The sequence below is a fragment of the Sciurus vulgaris genome (assembly GCF_902686455.1).
Source record: "Sciurus vulgaris genome assembly, chromosome: X".
In the NCBI taxonomy this organism is placed as follows: Eukaryota; Metazoa; Chordata; class Mammalia; order Rodentia; family Sciuridae; genus Sciurus; species Sciurus vulgaris.
Window position 1 is genome coordinate 10,296,671 of NC_136471.1, and position 16,473 is coordinate 10,313,143.

Consider the following 16,473-nt stretch of genomic DNA (forward strand, 5'->3'; position numbering starts at 1 on the left):
ACCTAAATTCTGCAAAGTTTTATACTTTCAGCAAAGTCGGAGTGTTGTTGTTCGTTATTTTTTGTTTGTTTGTTTGTTTCTTTTGTTTGCTACTTACATGTTGGATGTAAGCTTAATGAAGCAAAATCTAGCGAAGTGAATACGATTTTATAATATTTTCTACTGGAAATGATTACTTCTAAGGTGAGAGGGAGTTAAACAATAGAATGACATAAGGGCACTAGAATCTAATTTTCATAAGAGGAATCAAAACTAAAGCAAATTCTACTCATTTCAAAATTGCTATAAAGTGGTTATGTGTGTGTGTGTTATGGGAGGGCATAGTATAAACTGATGCAAAAATAAAGGTGAATATAAAGTTATTTATAAAGCCATAATAATTATTTTGAATGTCAATAAATAATAATATAATTATGTCTTTAAGATATTTGAATTTTGCTGGGCTATTTGTTCATATGTTAACAGATCTCAGATTACCTTTTTGTTTCTAGTACAGGAATTGACAGGAATGCTTTACCACTGGGCTACATTCCCCTCCTGTTTGCTTATTTATTTTACATTTCGAGACTGGGTCTAGCTAAATTGCCCAGGCTGGCCTGGAACTTGTCATCTGTCTGCTTTAGCCTCCCACTTCAGTTTCCTGAATATCTGGGATTACAGGCATGAGCCACTGTGCCCAGCTCCCAAGAGTATATTTCTTTATAGTTCTTATATTTTAATGTAAATAATAATTTAGTAGCTGGGCACTGGCACATGCCTATAATCTCAGCCCTTCAAGAGGCTGATGCAGGAGGATTGCATGTTTGATGCCAACCTCAGAAACTTAATGAGAGACTGTCAAAAATTTTTTAAAGGCTGGGGATGTAGCTCAGGTGTAAAGCAACCCTGGGTTCTATCCCCAGTCCTGCAAAAAAAATTCTTTAACAAAAATCCTCCCCCAATTTCTCCCATTTCATATATTTAATAATTTATTCAGAATATTATCACACATAGAATGATACACAAGTGTGCATATGTATGTACATTCACTGAAAAATGGGCTATGCCAGGTATATTATTTGCAACTTACCTTTTTCCCTTAATACATCGTACTTAAATCTCTTGGCTAAATACATATAGATATGAATTGCATTCGATTAATTTTAAACACATGGTGTTTAACTGCATGATTATACAATGTTTAGTCTATTTTTTAAATGTTTACTCTACTGGAGATTGAACCCAGGGCCTCACACATGCTAGGCAAGTGCTGTCCCAATGAGCTACATTCCTAGCCCTTATCTAATTTTGTTTTAATGAGCATTTGTTTCTTTTCTTTGTATTTTTACTTCTTTGCTATTGCAAATGCTACTGTAGTGAATATCATGTAAAGATAATTTTAAGAATTCACATTTTTATTTCTGTAAGATAGATTCCTAGATTTGAAATGTTGGCTCATAATGTATTCATATTTCCATTTTTAAGAGATACTGAAAGATTGCCCTCCAATTTCTTTACCAATTTATACTACAAAACGTGTCTGCAAATGTTTGCTTCTCTATACTCTCAAATAGAACTGAATGATTCAAATTTTTCAGGAAAAATTCATTAAGTGAATGAAAAATCTCATTATATTTTTCTATAATTATTAGTAAAGTTTATTATCAATTTATATCTATTCTGTGAATTCCTAGTATATCTATCAATCAGTGGTATGATTAAAATCATTTGACAAACTCAATGGTAGCAAATTAAAGAGATCAAATAAAATAGACTGTCAAGGCTAGTAATGTGTTTTAAGTCACAGTTATCAAGTTTTTAATATCCAGAACAACATTACACCTGAAAAATATTTTAAAGACCTTCATCAACTTTTATTTATGTGGTTTTCTATCAGTGTTGAACAGTAGATATTAAAACTAAAGACTTTAATATCTATTTTATTTGAAAACATTAATAAGGCTATTGTATGCTAATATAGAAACATAATTTATGAGAAATAACTATTTCTCACAACATTAGTGAGAAGGGTTGTATTGTTTTAAGGTTTTGTATATCATTTTAATGTCTGTGTTAATAGAATATAGCTGTATCTATAATGAGCATCCTAATTTGTTGTGGAAAAGTGAGTAACATCTTACCATCATCTTCAATTTAAGTTTGATCTCATTTTATCCCTGAAAGGGTTGCAAGGTCTCAGGAGATCTCTGGAACACATTTTGGTTCAGGATAACACATTATTTCATGGGTAATAACTAACCAGGCTCTTACTACCACTAGGTCTGAAGAGAAAAGGGTGGCCTAACTAACAGAGAGGGTTGTTTGACAGGAGCTATGTTTTTTGATACAGAGAGACACAACCACTCCAGAGTAAGCTGCCAGGGATCTAATTAAGGGGCATGTTGCCCTCCTTTATTCTCCTACCCCTACAGTGGTCAAATCTGTCCAGAAGCTAAGGGATAATGGGTACAGTTGAAGCAATTTGTTAGAGTTGCCACTTGTTAACTGAAAAATCTTCAGGTTGTTAACATGTCAAAATTGCTGTTTTTAATAGAGTTGTTTATTTGTGTTATCTTTATCTCTCATCATTAGATATAGTCATGAGTTAGAGTTGCAGAGCATTTGCAGAAAAAATCTCATTTTCTTTACAATAGTATTTCTATGAGATAACAGATATGTGTATGTATGTGTGTGTGTGGATGTATGTAATCATCATTTTACTACTGAAATGAGGTTTAGTAACAATTCTAAAAGTATGTTTAGTCACCTGCGTGTGTGTATATGTGTGTATATGCAAACATCTATGTGTGATGTACTTGCCATATATTCTTCATAATGTTTTTCTCTAACAGTTGAATTAATTACTTGTTTAACACATGTAAATTTTCTGGATTTATCAATGTTTCACCTTCACAGAGTATCCTATCATAAAATTGGTTTAGGTGCACTAATGAAACCAATAATTACATTAGTACTTTTCCCTAACTAATTCTGTTTTAATTCTGACCTGTGTGTTTTATGAAGCTGCAAGAATATGCTTTCTCTTTCATCCTGGTTTCCCCAGCAATAATAATTTTTGGAATTAAATTTTTATGGGAAGATAGATTTACTATTTTTTTACTGGTAAAAATTCTGCATTTATTTATTTATATTTCAATTCTTTAAAATTGGGGACATCATTAGGAATGAGGGTAGGGATAAGAAAGGGAAACCAGGGACTGAAATGGAGTAAATCAAATTCCGTCCATGCATGATCATGTCAAAATGAACCCAACTACTGTGAATTACTATAATACTGTAATAAAATATCATCCAAAAAAATAATGAATCCTAATGCAAACTGTGGACTCTGTATAATAATGATTTACTAATTTTATAGAGTTGATAACTCTGATAATAAAAATGAATCCTTGAATCACGTGGTATGTTTAACTTATCAAATAAAATATCATAGCACCAATTCAAATGCCAAATTTTATAATTATGTAAAAACTAACATTGAATATACAAAGTTCAGCAAATGTTTACACATGCACACGCGCATACACACACACACATACATACCTTTATTTTATTTACTATGTTTTAATTTGAACCCATTACTCTATGGGTTAAAAATTGTATTTTTCACAATTTTGTCCCATGGTACTTCATAGTACCTAATACTTGAAATAAAATTTTTTGAGCTGTGCAAAATGGTATAATTAAAAATCAATAGTCTTTCATATTTGCATAGAACATTTGAATAAATGAGAGCATACTGAATGATGAAATTTTTTCCATTGAGAAGCCTGATAAAACTAATGTGCAATTGATGCCAGATGGTAGGCTTTTGTAGTAAAAAAGGCAGAATTTCACTGGTGCTTATTACACTTCTGCTTGGTATTCTTTCTGTAATGTACCTCTCATATCTTTTCTTGCTCAGATCTTTACCTCAATTATTTTCTAGATATCATTACTTGATTGCCCTGGCTAGAACTAAATATTCCTTCTTTCACTCTAACAATTTTATCTCTACTTCTCTTTTGACATTTACCTTATTATGTCCTACTTTACATAATCACACATCACATATTTCATATTGTATGTTGAATTGCTGGATTGTAGAATCTGCATCCTAATTATATTTTACCCCCATTGCTACACACATAGTATATTATTTCCCTAGTGCTGATATAACAAATTACCACAAACTTAGTAAATTAAAACAATAGAAATTTGTGAATTTGCAGTTTTGGAAGCAAGAATTCTAAAATAAATATATTAGCAATATTAAATTCTTTTTGGATACTCTAGGGGAGAATTCCTCCCTGCCTCTTCCAACTTCTAGGGGTCCCAGGTATCATTTCAAACCGCCTCTATTTCTACATTGCCTTCTCCTTTCTGTGTCTTTATGTGTTTAGATTTTCTTCTTTTTTATCTTACACAGATTTAAATCATTGGACTCAGGGTCTACCCTAAATTCCGGATGATCTCTGTTATGGTTTGGATATGAGATATCCCTCAAAGTTTCCTATATTAATGCAAGATGTTCAGAAGTGAAATGATTTTAGTGTTAGAAATGTAACCTAATCAGATCATACTAGTTTGAATTGACTGGGTAGTAATTCTAGGTAGGTGGGATGTAACTGGAGGAGTTAGGTTATGGGGGCAGACCCTAGATTTGCTCATCTTCCCTAAGGCCCCTTCCCCTCCCTCTCTCTACTTCCTGACACAATGCTGAGCTTATTATCTTTCCTCTGTTGAGCCCTTCTGCCATGATACTCTGTCTCACCTCAGGCCCAAAGTCATGGAACCATGGACTAAACCTCTAAACTGTGAACCAAAATAAACCTTTTCTCCTCTAAGTTGTTCTTCACAGGTATTCGGATCACACTAATGCAAAGTTGCCTAGCATAATCTCTTAATAATATCATCTCACAGGTTCTATCATGTGGGGCACTGCTATTCAACCTACTGTACATAGCACACAATATATCAATATGTAAGTATTAATTTGTATACACAGAGATTTGTATGGTTTTGGAAAAAGAGCACTACATGTTTTCTTTGCTCGAGAGTGTACTTTGTTTTTAATTACCACAAATTTAGTGGCTTAATTCAATGCTCATTTATTATTTCACTTTTTTTTTGTTAGGAATCTAGGCACAACTTAACTAACGACGATATGCTCAGGGCTTCAATCAAGTGATTAACTAGGATTGGGGTCTCATCAAAGTCTCAGGGTTCTCTTCTAAGATTGCATGATTGTTAGCAGAAATCATTTTCTTTCAGCTGTAGAACTCATGGTGGTGTGCTGTTTCATGACCAGCAGGAGAGGATGTATAACCTCAAGCAAAGGCTTAGACCTTCTTTTACAGAGTTTATATTAAGTCAGACCTTCCCAGGATTATATCTTTTTTGATTAATGTAAAGTCATCAGATTCACATCCTTATTTACATTAGAAAATTCCCATTATCCTTGCCACATACTATAATTCTAATCATGAAAGTAACATTAGAAGATGGAGAACATGGGAGCCATTTTAGAATTCTGCCTACTACAGATGCATGGTTTGTTTTACTGAAATGGTATCTTGATTTACTGTGAAATAATTTTAAATTCTATGTGCTAGTTATTTCCATAAATTCTTGTATATATTTGATGATGATTTTATTCTAGGAAAAAGCATCAGGTACAACATATTGTGCCAGTATCAAAATTTTGATATAAAGATTCTAGTTCAAAGTGTAGGAAAAAAGATATTTATACAAATAATATGTAGACTTAAGGCAGGGAATTTTAAATACATGACTTCTGCCTTAATTTTAGGGTAGAATTGCAGTCTAACATTCATGATACAGTATCCAGGAAGGAGACCTTAAATGACTCAGTCAATTTAGATGGAGGAAACATATGCTGCAATTATTATAGTTAGTGATATTGAGGTCAAGAACATTAGGTCAAATGAGAGGAAATAAAAAGAAATTACCAGTACTTGCCTAATTCTTGGTTTCTGTAGTTAAGCAATCTTTTCTTCAAACTTAGCTTACTTTGTCTCTCTCTAATTGATTCAGTTCATACATGTAGGAACAAAGTTGGCATTACAATTAATCTCAAGGTCAATTAAGATCAATAGAAAATATGGTCACAGAGAGAACTGGGTTTAAAACAATTCTGAGTCCATGCCTGAATTTAGCTCAACAGAAGATACATTCAGAACAATATTGTAGATCACTGAAGGGACATGTGGAAGCAATAGTTACTCCATTTTTGACCATCTCCTCCAAAGATCATGTCACTTCCTTGATTGTTGTCAATTCAGCAGGATAACTACCTGCTTCACTTGTGCCTGAGTTCCTGAATCCCTGTATGATGGAGCTGCCAATCACACTGGTACATATATGGATTCTGATTTTCATGTTATTTCATTCAGTATATCACCCCTCACACATGGTCTGCTAAATCTCTGTCCCTAAAATTCAGTGCAAGGATAAGTTAATGAGCTCTCTCCTGGGAGATCACTATGTCAATTTTGATTAGATGCACTTTTATGAACCAAATATTTGTGCCCCTCCAGTTCATATGTTGAAATCTTAACCCCCAAAGTAATGGTAATGGGATTGCATTGGAACATAATTAGGTCATAAGGGAAGACCCTCATAAATAGGTAGGATTAGTGTTCGTGTAAAAGGGACCCCAGAGAGCTCTCTTGCTCTCTGCCATGTAAGGATAAAATGAGTAGCCAACTATCTGCAAGCTGCAAAGTAAGCTTTCACCACACAGCATATCTTTTGGTACCTCAATCTTGAACTTTATAGCTTCTAGAACTGCGGGAAATAAATATTTATTCTTTAAGCCACTCAGTCTATCATAATCTGTTATTGCTTCCTTAATAATCTGAAACATGAATATAGGACATAATAAAAATAAATGGCTTAAATAAGAAGCCCAATGCTAATGGTTCTACAGTCATTAGAGACTCAGATTATTTCATTAGTTTTAGTATGTGATTTCCATCTTCAAAGATACCTCAAACTGACATATGATAATTAGTGCTCCAGGTATTACATCCACTTTCTTGTCAAGAATAAGGAATATGAGGAAAGGCAAAAGGAGTCACTTCCCTCTTCTGTTAGCAGTCATCCCTTTTTAAGAAACTTTCTCTGAAACCCCACCAAAGGACATCCACTTATTGCTCATTGACATTCCTTACTTTTTTAGCTAGTACTTTGCCTGTGGAATAAAATCAGAGATCTTTCATGAATAAAGAAGGAGATAGTGAGTATTAAGTCATCAATGACACAGCCACTCTGCTTATAGTTGCAAGTCTCTCTAAGAGATGTTTCAGAGGTGTAACATCTTGAAAAATAAACCTCATGCTAGAATATGATCAAGGTTTCATTGAAGTGATATTCAAAGTACTGAAATTTTCCTTTTCAAATTAAACAAAACAATGTTGGTTAAAGGGTACAAACTTCCAATTATAAGATAAGTAAATTTCAGAGACCTAATGTACAGCATGGTGAATGTAGTTTCTAATGCACTGAATATTTGAAATCTGCTAATAGAGTAGATCTTAAGTGTTCTCACCACAAAGACACAAACAGACACAAAAGATCATTATATGAGGTGAGGGATATACTAATTATTTATTAACAATTATTGATTTGGGTAATAATTTCACAGTGCATATATATATATTGAAGCATCTTGTATACATCTTGTATACATATTATATAGATACAATTTTATCAATTATACTACAATAAAGCTTGAAAAAATTGAAAGTAACAAAGAATGTTATTTATTTATTTGTTCATTCAAAAATACTTATCAAGCATCTACTCTGTTGAAGGAACTATGGTAACCCCTAGAAAAATGGTTCTTAAAAGGTGGATTTTACCCCTAGCAGACATTTTTGGTTATTAAAATTGGGAGATTTCATTGGCATCTAGAAAACAGAAGTCAAGATGCTGCTCAGAATGTGATAAATAGGATAGATTCTTACAACCCAGGATTGTCAGGCCCCAAATGTTTATAATGCTGAGGTTGAGAAAGTTTGCTCTAGATATAAAATGATAAGCAAAAACATTATCATCATCCTACTGAAATATATACTCTACTAGTAAAGACAGATATTATTTAGGAAAACATGTAAGACAATTGAGTAGTAGCAGTGTTCTACGAGAGAAATTTCCAGAAGCTTATAGTAGTTAATAACAGGGAAAGGAGATGCAGAGGACATTATAGATAGCGAGGTTCTAAAAAGCCTTTTTGTGCAGATGAAATTTAAGCTAAGACATCAAGATGAAGAAGACACAGTCATAAAAGAAGTAGAGGAGAGAAAATTCCAGGAAATGATAGAGGGAACTTACAGTTTATTTAATTCTTCTATGGGCTTAGCATTGTGGTTATTAAGCATAGGAGCTGCATCACTGAATAAACCAGCCATGATCTCTTTTCTGATGGAAATACCAGTCTTCTTAGGGAAACAACATTAAATAAATAAATTATATAATTATATATTTACATTTAAATGTTCATTGAGAGTAGGTTACTATGAAATCAGTTGATGAGAGGAAAAAGCATATTACAGTCTAGAAAGGTATCTCTGAAGAAGTTACTTTTAAACTGAAATCTGAATTTTATATTGCTTTGCTTGCATGTGAATGACATTATTGCAGGCACAAGGAACAATATATATGAAGGTTTTAGGTAGGCATATTTCATGATTATAAAGAATGGAATGAAGGCAAACACATCTGAAGGACAGAGAGTAAGGAAGATAATAAAACGATTGGGTATTACTAGATGTTTCTAAAAGGGGGTGAAGGTCTGGGGAAGTAGCTTAGTGGCAAAATACTTCCCTAGCATGCTTTGAGGCCTGAGTTCAATCATCAGCACTGTGAAAACAATGCAGAAGCATCTTAGCAGTGGCAACATTCATATCTGGGGTTTTTAAAAGATTGCGTTGGCTGCTGAAGGATAAGGGATAAAAATAGGGAACACAGAGACAATGTAATAAGGTATTACAACAATACTGGCAAGAGAGATATGTTCTATCCTGAAAAGTGCTGTAAAAACTACTAAAATAGTACTACAAAAAATCAGAAGCAGACACTTAACAAAATGCTTTTGAGGAACTGGGAAGGGGGAAAGGGAAATCATATTTATGCTATTTGGGTTGATTTAAACAGAAGACAGCCTTGTTTCAAGTAGAGGAAATAGGATGGACAATGGTATAAATGCCAGAAAGTGCACGGCATTTATAGGCAAGGTATAATGAATTGTCCACTGAGGCTGGAACAAGGGTTATGTGGAAAACTGCAGTAAAAGAGAAGTCTTTAAAAGTAGAGGGCAAGGAGATTGTGAATGTTTTTGTATGCAATGACAAGACATTTGGAATTTATTTTAAAAGTAATACAGATACATTTTAAGGTTATATGCACATCTAAATCCATGTGCATTTTATTTCATATTTCATATTTGGTAACATCTAAAAAAAATAAAATGACATTGGTATGTAAAACTATTGTATTAAATGCTATTTAAGTTTAAGGTGCTCATATTATCATTTACTTTTATAATAACAGTAATAATATAGTAATAATAATACTAAACCAGAATAAGCAATCTGTTATTGTGGCTCTTTTTTTTTTTCTTTTATAATGGTCTGGTTTTTTTTTATTGTAAACAAATGGGATACATGTTGTTTCTCTATTTGTACATGGAGTCAAGGCATACCATTTGTGTAATCATAAATTTACATAAGGTAATGTTGTTTGATTCATTCTGTTATTTTTCCCTTCCCCCCACCCCGCCCACCCCTCTTTTCCCTCTATACACTCCTTCCTTCCTCCATTCTTGCCCCCCTCCTTAACCCTAACCCTAAACCTACCCCTAACCCTAACGCTAACCCCTCCCACCCCCCATTATATGTCATCATCTGCTTATCAGTGAGATCATTCGTCCTTTAGTTTTTTGAGATTGGCTTATCTCACTTAGCATGATATTCTCCAATTTCATCCATTTGCCTACAAATGCCATAATTTTATCATTCTTTATGGCTGAGTTATATTCCACTGTTATATATATATATACCACAGTATCTTTATCCATTCATCAATTGAAGGACATCTAGGTTGGTTCCACAATCTGGCTATGGTGAATTGAGCACCTATGAACATTGATGTTGCTGTATCTCTGTAGTATGCTGATTTTAAGTCCTTTGGGTATAGGCCAAGGAGTGGGATAGCTGGGTCAAATGGTGGGTCCATTCCAAGTTTTCTAAGGAATCTCCATACTGCTTTCCAGAGTGGCTGCACTAATTTGCAGCCCCACCAGCAATGTATGAGTGTACCTTTTTCCCCACATCCTCGCCAACACCTGTCGTTGCTTGTGTTCTTGAAAATCGCCATTCTAATTGGGGTGAGATGGAATCTTAGGGTAGTTTTGATTTGCATTTCTCTTATTACTAGAGATACTGTGACTCTTTTAAGAAAAGGAAAAACAATCACCAATGAGTCCTTTAAAGGTATATTTAAGAACTCTCTTGTAGCTATCACCATACTTATGTTATTGTCTATTATAATGTGAAGAACATTTTCATGGTATAAAATAAGGTACAAAAGTTTCAGTTTAAGAGTTGAATTTAAAAGCATGAAAATAGGACAATTCATAAAAGTGATTTGCTCAAAAATGAAAAGCATAAAATTCATTGCATGATCTCCAAACAATTCTAATTACCAGAAAGCCATATCATTTCTTATTGTCTTTATAGGCCCAAACTCTGAGTGTATGATAATTCCATCCATTTTAGAAAATGTATAAAAAATTTTCTCCACATTTCAATCATGAACAAATAATGACTAAATATTATGTTGACTTTTCATTTTTAAATCAAATTCACATTTGAGAAATAATATCCTCTCGGATGACTTGTTACTCCTCAATGCTTATAATGAATTTGAGTTCTTTAAAAAACTTACTGTTTTCTTATTTATATTTGATTCATACAAAATACTTGGGGCAGAGTGGTTAGTCTAGTATGAAAATGAGACCTATACTAATTTACCCAGCAGAAAATTTAGAATGGACTGCATATATAAAGATGCCTTACAAAACAAGATCAAAAAAGACCATGTGAAGACATAAGGACAAATTCTATTATATTTTCCAGGAAGACTATATATAATGAAGGACATTTAAATTCATGCAGGTTTTAAGGGATTATCTCAGTATATATCACAAGAATTATTTAAAACTTGACCAAACACCAAAAGGAAGAATAGAATAATGAAATGAGCACCTTTTATATTCCATCTATGTGCTATACACTGTGCAAGGTTATTTTAGTGCTTTATCTTCTATAATCTTCATATTAATAAGAGCTCCCCATTTCACAAATGAAAGGCCTGAAGTTCATAGATGTTAAGGTGACTGAAGATTTATTGCTGGTATGTGGTACACCTGAGGGTAGAATCCATAAATATTTGATTTCAAATTTTATGCTATTTTTATTATACCTCACAATGTCTTTCCAGAAAGGATGGACTATCCTTCCGTATGCAGAAAATAATAGAGTGCATGCCTTGATGTAGGAATGACTGTTGTGAAATGTAACCCAGTTTTATTTAAATTTTATTTGTGTTTGTAGAGTTTTCTTATGTGCCAGTTCTTAAACCACATTTTTGGGACTTTTATTTATTCTCCCAGCAACTCTGGAATTTAGCAAATGATTTCTCAGGAATATGCCTCTTTGGGCAAAAGATTTTAGAATACCCTGCCTCACAAGTTCATTTTCAAAATTATTGGGTCCCCTAAAAGATTAATATTTGTATAATATTGTATTTTACTTTCTTAAACCAAAGCCAGAACCTTTGTTTGTTACATGTCTACATGACAGTGTAGTGCATTATAGAAATTATTTTTCCCAAAATTTTGGATCATGTTTGCATGTAATTTCACAGGCTCAAAAAGTGAACTTTTGTGTTTTAATGTTAATTCATAAAATTGGTTCTTTATTTGTGAATTGTTAATAAATCACTAATCGTCTTGATGATAAACCAGTAAGTGGGTGGTGGAAGTGATAGGTATTAATCTGATCTAACTAGAAAATTACTGTTTTTGACAAAAAGGAAATAACTCAATGATAATAAAATCCTCAATTAAATTATTGTGTTCACTTAAGATATAAAATTTAAAAAACACAATTGTGTGTCACTGAATGTATATTTAGCTCCTTCAAAATAGCAATGCATTTTCATTCTTAAATTGTAGTAGATACTTTAAGGAGAATAATTGGGAAGACATATGATTGACATGTGATAATGAGGCATTCTCTTATGAGAATCATTCTAATTAAATCATTTAGTCAATACTCATTTTTATTCACTGAAGTGGTAAAGGTTGGGCCAAGATCTAATTTCTCTCTGGATAAATGAATGGTTTTATTTATTTTATTTTTACTTATAATGTTATTTATTTTTCATTTTATTTATATTTTTATTTTATGATTCATTAATTATTCTCATTTTAATTTTGTGAAAAATAAGAAATAGTATATATAAATATTTGCATTTTTTATTATTTTAGTATAGTCTTGAAATTCAGTAGATTAACTACAGATATGCCTTGTTTATTTTTTCCCATATATTGAGTCATAATTGTTATATACAAAACAGCACATATTTAATGTGTACAATTTGGTGAGTTTAGACACATTTATATACTCTTCTCAGCATTATTATAGTCCAGCTAATAAACATTTCCATCACCTCCAGAAATTTCCACATCTCTTATTTTATTTTTATTTGTTTTTGTGGTGAGAACACTTATCATGAGATCTGTCTTACTGACAAATTTTTAAGTGCACAATACTTTACTGTTAATTATATATAGTGTGTTATATAACAGATTGCTGGAAATAACTCATCTTCTAGAACTCTAACTTTATTTTCATTGAATAGTACCTCCCTATATCCCCCTCTCCCACTCCATGAGATCAACCATCCTATTATGTCTTTAAAATTTTTAAATTGACAAAGAGTAATTGTGTATATTAATGGGATATAATGTGAATTTATGTTCTATGTATACATCATAGAAAAATTTAAACAAAATAATTAAGATGTCCATAACTTCACCTATTCATCTTTTTTTGTGCTGATAATATTAAATGCCTGTTCTTTGCAGAATTTTTAATTGTATGATACATTATTTTTAACCATGGTTACCATGCAGTGCAAGAGATCACTAGAACTCTTTCCTCCAATCTAAGTGAAAGTTTGTGCTCTTCACTCAAAATCTTCCTTTTCCCATGCCTACCTCTCAACCACCTAGCTTTTGGTAACTAACTTTTACCCTGTTTTGCTATGAGATGGAGTTTCTTAGATTCCACATATAAGTGTGATCATGCATTATTAGACTTTTGATACCTGATTTATTTGCTTAGTATTTAGGTATATCCGTGTTTTTGCAAATGAGAGAATATCTTTTATTGCTAAGGCTGTGAAATATCCCTGTGTGTACAGATACCATACTTTATCCTTTCATCCACTGATATTACCTCACACATGTTACAATGGCAATTATCAAATAAATGAATGATAAGAATTATTGGTGATTATGTGGAGAAAGAAGATACTTATACACAGTTGGTCAGAATATAAATTAGTACACATACTTTGGAAAATAGTATGAAGATTCTTCAAAAATTAAAAAAATAGAATGCCATATGATTCATCAAACATATTTCTAAGTATATAACGCACACAATTTACATTTGTATTTCAAATACGATTGTAAATATGCACTCCCATATTTATTTTGGCATTATTCAAAACAGCTATGGTATTGTCTACTCTGTACCTTTGATCATTTAGACATGTCATATAAGAAGAATCATGCAGAATTTATCCTTCTGTGACTAAATTATTTAACTGAAATAATATCTTCAACTTTCATCCATGTCATTGCAAACAGTAGGTTTAAACACCTTGCTTAATACTCCATGATCATCAGGGTTTAAAAAGAAACATCATTTATTTTCCAATATTAGATTGCCAAGGTGATTGTTTACAATTTACACAGTGGTACCAAGGTATAGATGATAAATAAAAATTCACGTAAACTTAAGGGTGCTTTTGTAGAAGTGTTAAGTTTCTTACAACTAATTAATTCAGTGATGAATCTAATACTATTTTTCAGTTGTTGGGGGTACCAGCAACAGCTTGTAGGTACAACTTACTAAATCATACACCTGTGGACTAAGACAGACAATGTGTTTATTACCATGTATAGTATGAAATAGAGTACAGTCTTTAGGCAAAAACGTTAAGTTCTGGATAAAATATTCAATTTTCTCTTTTTTTATTATAAAAAAATGGGATACATGTTGTTTCTCTGTTTGTACATGGAGTAAAGGCATACTATTTGTGTAATCATAAATTTACATAGGGTAATGTTGTTTGATTCATTCTGTTAATTTTTCCCTTCTCCCCCACACCTCCCACCCCTCTTTCCCTCTATACAGTCCTTCCTTCCTCCATTCTTGCCCCCCTACCTAAGGCTAACTATAAATCTGACACTAACACTAAAACTAACCCCTCTGTCCCCCAATTATGTGTCATCATCCACTTATCAGCGATATCATTTGTCCTTTGGTTTTTTGACATTGGCTTATCTCACTTAGCATGATATTCTCCAATTTCATCCATTTGCCTGCAAATGCCATAATTTTATCATTCTTTTTGGCGGGGTAATATTCCATTGTATATATATGCCAGGGTTTCTTTATCCATTCATCAATTGAAGGACATCTAGGTTGGTTCCACAATCTGGCTATGGTGAATTGGGCAGCTATGAACATTGATGTGGCTGTATCTCTGTAGTATGCTGACTTTAAGTCCTTTGGGTATAGGCCAAGGACTGGGATAGCTGGGTCAAATGGTGGTTCCATTCCAAGCTTTCTGAGGAATCTCCATACTGCTTTCCAGAGTGGCTGCACTAATTTGCAGCACCACCAGCAATGTATGAGTATACCTTTTTTCCCACATCCTCGCCAACACCTATCGTTGCTTGTGTTCTTGAAAATCGCCATTCTAATTGGGGTGAGATGGAATCTTAGGGTAGTTTTGATTTGCATTTCTCTTATTACTAGAGATGTTGAACATTTTTTTATATATCTGTTGATTGCTTGTAGATCTTCTTCTGTGAAGTGTTTGTTCATTTCTTTAGCCCATTTGTTGATTGGATTATTTGTATTCTTGGTGTAGAGTGTTTTGAGCTCTTTATAGATAATTAGTGCTCTATCTGAAATATGAGTGGAAAAGATTTTCTCCCACTCTATAGACTCTCTCTTCACATTACTGATATTTTCCTTTGCTGAGAGAAAGCTTTTTAGTTTGAATCTATCCCAGTTGTTGATTCTAGCTTTTATTTCTTGTGCTATGGGAGTCCTATTAAGGAAGTCTAAGCTAACATGTTGAAGCTGACATGTTGAAGATTTGGACCTAATTTTTATTCTATAAGATGAAGGGTCTCTGGTCTGATTTCGAGGTCCTTGATCCATTTTGAGTTGAGTTTTGTGCAGGGTGAGAGATAGGGGTTTAGTTTCATTCTGTTGCATATGGATTTCCAATTTTCCCAGCACCATTTGTTGAAGAGGCTATCTTTTCTCAGTTGCATATTTTTGGCACCTTTGTCTAGTATGAGAAAATTGTATTTATTTGGGTTTGTGTCCATGTCCTCTATTCTGTACCATTGATCTACCTGTCTATTTTGGTACCAATACCATGCCATTTTTGTTGCTATTGCTTTGTAGTAGAGTTGAACATCTTGTATTGTCATAACCTCTGCTTCGCTCTACCTGCTAAGGATTGCTTTAGCTATTCTGTGTTTCTTGAGCTCTATCTGCTAAGGATTTCTTTAGCTATTCTGTGTTTCTTGTTCTTCCACAAGAATTTCATAATTGCTTGCTCTATTTCTGTAAGGTATGTCATTGGGATTTTAATTGGAATTGCATTGAATCTGTATAGCACTTCTGGTAGTATGGCCATTTTGACAATATTAATTCTGCTTATCCAAGAACATGGGAGATCTTTCATTCTTCTAAGGTTTTCTTTAATTTCTTTCTTTAGTTTTCTATAGTTCTCATTGTAGAGGTCTTTCACCTCTTTTGTGAGATTGATTCCCACATAATTTTTTTTTTGAGGCTATTGTGAATGGGGTAATTTTTCTAACTTCTCTTTCTGAACATTCATCACTTATGTATAAAAATGCACTGGATTCATGAGCATTTTTCTTGTAACCTGCTACATTACTGAATTCACTTATGAGATCTAAAAGTTCTCTGGTGGAATTTCAGGGTTCCTCTAAATATATAATCATATCATCAGCGAACAAAGATAGTTTGAGTTCTTCTTTTCCTATTCGTATCCCTTTAATTTCTTTGGTTGTTCTGATTGCTCTGGCTAGCGTTTCAAGGACAATGTGGAATAGAAGTGGTGAAA